General features: G+C 29.0%; 1 protein-coding gene and 2 non-coding genes across 3 annotated transcripts in view; 1 reads left to right on the top strand and 2 right to left on the bottom strand.

The window, feature by feature from the left end:
• Positions 1 to 2,913, bottom strand: part of LOC100573848 — a 13,166-nt gene that overhangs the window by 5,569 nt on the left and 4,684 nt on the right. The gene's annotated exons all lie outside the window — the stretch shown is intronic.
• Positions 148 to 266, top strand: LOC115033448. The gene has a single exon (XR_003838807.1). It is a non-coding gene; the product is annotated as a 5S ribosomal RNA (ribosomal RNA).
• On the bottom strand, positions 1,953 to 2,071 carry LOC115033450. Its single transcript, XR_003838808.1, has one exon. It is a non-coding gene; the product is annotated as a 5S ribosomal RNA (ribosomal RNA).

Raw genomic sequence — 2,913 nt, 5'->3', positions numbered from 1 at the left:
ATCCAGTACACTTTGATTCATATGGGTCAAAATTAAGTTATAATTATTATAATTTATTTAGTTGCATTACTATTATACTGCAATCTGTTATGTATAAAAACGTTATAATTACTCAATTTAGATAACGTTATTTTCTTCTGGTTTGTCGCCAACGACCATACCACGTTGAATACACCAGTTCTCGTCCGATCACTGAAGTTAAGCAACGTCGGGCGTAGTTAGTACTTGGATGGGTGACCGCTTGGGAACACTACGTGCCGTTGGCATTTCTTTTTGCTTTTTTATTATATATTTTATAACATTAGTTTATTTCAATTTAAATTTTAAGAATATAAAAATATTTTTTCACTTTGACTTTCAAGAATTGGCGTAGAACTCCTTCCCGCGATAAATTGAAAAAACAATCATTTTTATATCATATTTATAAATATATATAATTATACTATAAATGATTTTATTCTTTAAAATACCTATTTTAATACCTAAATTAATATCTTAATTCTTAAACATATATTAATTACCTATTACATATTTACAATAGATACATAAAATATATCACAACGTTGCCATGCATACATGTGATACAACGATATCCAATATACAACAATCAAATGCAATATAATATCTATTCATATATAATTTACTCATTTTTTCGTTAAATACGTAGGTAGAATTTATGCTGAAACCTAAAAATATACTCAAAAATATGAATATACGTTGAAATGTACTGATTTTGATAGACTGAGAAAGAAAAATTTAATAAAATTAAAAAAATGAAAGGTTACATGATCCATCATGACTACATCTTCAAACGGTAAAGATGAAGTAACCAGCTATCATTTTTTTATTTTATTATTTTTTTCTTTTGGTGGTGTAAAAATAAAAATGCGGTTAAGCTATATGAACTTATTACCCATTGTTCTTACTATGATCATATACCAGCTGTAGCAGATCAGGTAGCAGCGACAAAGTCTGTTAGTTCGCAACTAGGGAGAAAGAGGAACTTTCGATTAAATACCTACTTACTTAGTTAATATTTAATCAGTGTTTTGAAGTTTTTAAACACAAATAAACATAACGACATATTTAACTATAGAAAATGTAATCGATATAAAATATAAAACTAATGGATATAGATAATAGATAGATAGGTCATAGCGGTAAATTAGTTACAACTTACATTATTATTATGTCTATACATTTATACGTATACGTCCTTAATTGGCTGAACCTTACTATGGACTGAAATACTAAATGACAAAACAATCTTTATTATTGTTTTTTTTTTATATATAATATTTGTAAGCAGGTTGTTAGTTGCTATTATACATCATTATGACTTATTATATGTTACGCTCTGTATGGTATAACATTTTCAAAGTGTTTAAAAAGATTACTTTGCCTGGCTTATATTTATATGACTGCAGTGGCATAGCCAGGATTAGAAAATGATGGAATGATGGGGGGAGGTTAAGTATAAATTAAACCAAGTTTATTACAGTTTTCGTATATAAATAATACATTTATTAGGGGGGATAATGTCAATGGCAGGGGGCCGGGATTAAACACCCAAACCCCCCTGGCTACGCCAGTACGCCACTGTCTAAGAGTAGATACAGCTTAGTTAGTAAGTACGAGAAAATTGGTCAGATTCCGGGTCAGAACAATACGCAATTGCAATAAATAAACATAGGTACTGATAAAATAAGCCATGATGTAATGCCACTCTCGATGTTAATATACTACAGATATTTTAAAGAATAAAATCATTTATAGTATAATTGTATATATTTATAAATATGATATAAAAATGATTATTTTCTCAATTTATTGCGGGAAGGAGTTCTACAACAATTCTTGAAAGTCAAAGGGAAAAAATATTTTTATAATCTTAAAATTGAAATTGAAATAAACTAATGTTATAAAATGTATAATAAAAATGCAAAAAGAAATGCCAACGGCACGTAGTGTTCCCAAGCGGTCACCCATCCAAGTACTAACTACGCCCGACGTTGCTTAACTTCAGTGATCGGACGAGAACTGGTGTGTTCAACGTGGTATGGTCGTTGGCGTCAGATCGGATGAAAATAACTTTATTTAAATTAAGTAGTTATAACGTTTTTATACATAACAGATTGCAGTATAGTAATGCAACTAAATAAATTATAATAATTATAACTTAATTTTGAACCATATGAATCAAAGTGTACTAGATAGACGTATCTAAGATTAAATTGTAATTGTTTTCAAGTTTGTCTTATAATCATTAAACAATAAGCATATATATATACCTACAGTGGCGCCGAACCCATGTATTAGATGTGGCAGCCGCCACACCTATTTTAAAGGGTGGGTGTACCCCCAAAATTGGTGGGTAATCGTAACACTAAAATATATAAAAATATATTGTACAAATATAAGAAAGATGACTTCTTAGTGTGTCGTAGCGTGCAGTGTGTACCTACTGTGTGATAACGTTAGAAATAGCCAATAACTAATTAATAATTTAATAGTTTTACCATTAATAAATAAATTCTAGTATTTATAGTCAATAGTATTGTGTAAAAAGTCAAAAATCTCTGATAATACAGTACATTTAGTATTTTTATTTTACAAGTGATAAAACAATTAGTACCTATCAACTGAAATAGCGCGGGTGAATTGACCCTCGGCACACATGAATGAATTTTATTTTATAGCGATTTGTGTTTTTATATTATGTGTCTGCAATCACCTATTATGACAGTAAAAATAGTTCAAATTTCTACCTCCGCATCTTTTCTGATAGGAAAGTGAATCTAGTTGGTTCTTTGTTGGGTCAAAACTCAAAAGTAAGAAAATTCCCAGTAATTTTCAAAAGCATCGTGAAAAACAAAAATTTTTGTAATTAAATTAACAAATATAAAAGTAATT

Source organism: Acyrthosiphon pisum, chromosome X (assembly GCF_005508785.2).
Source record: "Acyrthosiphon pisum isolate AL4f chromosome X, pea_aphid_22Mar2018_4r6ur, whole genome shotgun sequence".
Lineage (NCBI taxonomy): Eukaryota > Metazoa > Arthropoda > Insecta > Hemiptera > Aphididae > Acyrthosiphon > Acyrthosiphon pisum.
Note: the sequence above shows the minus strand (reverse complement) of the source record. Positions and strands in the feature narration are given on the sequence as shown.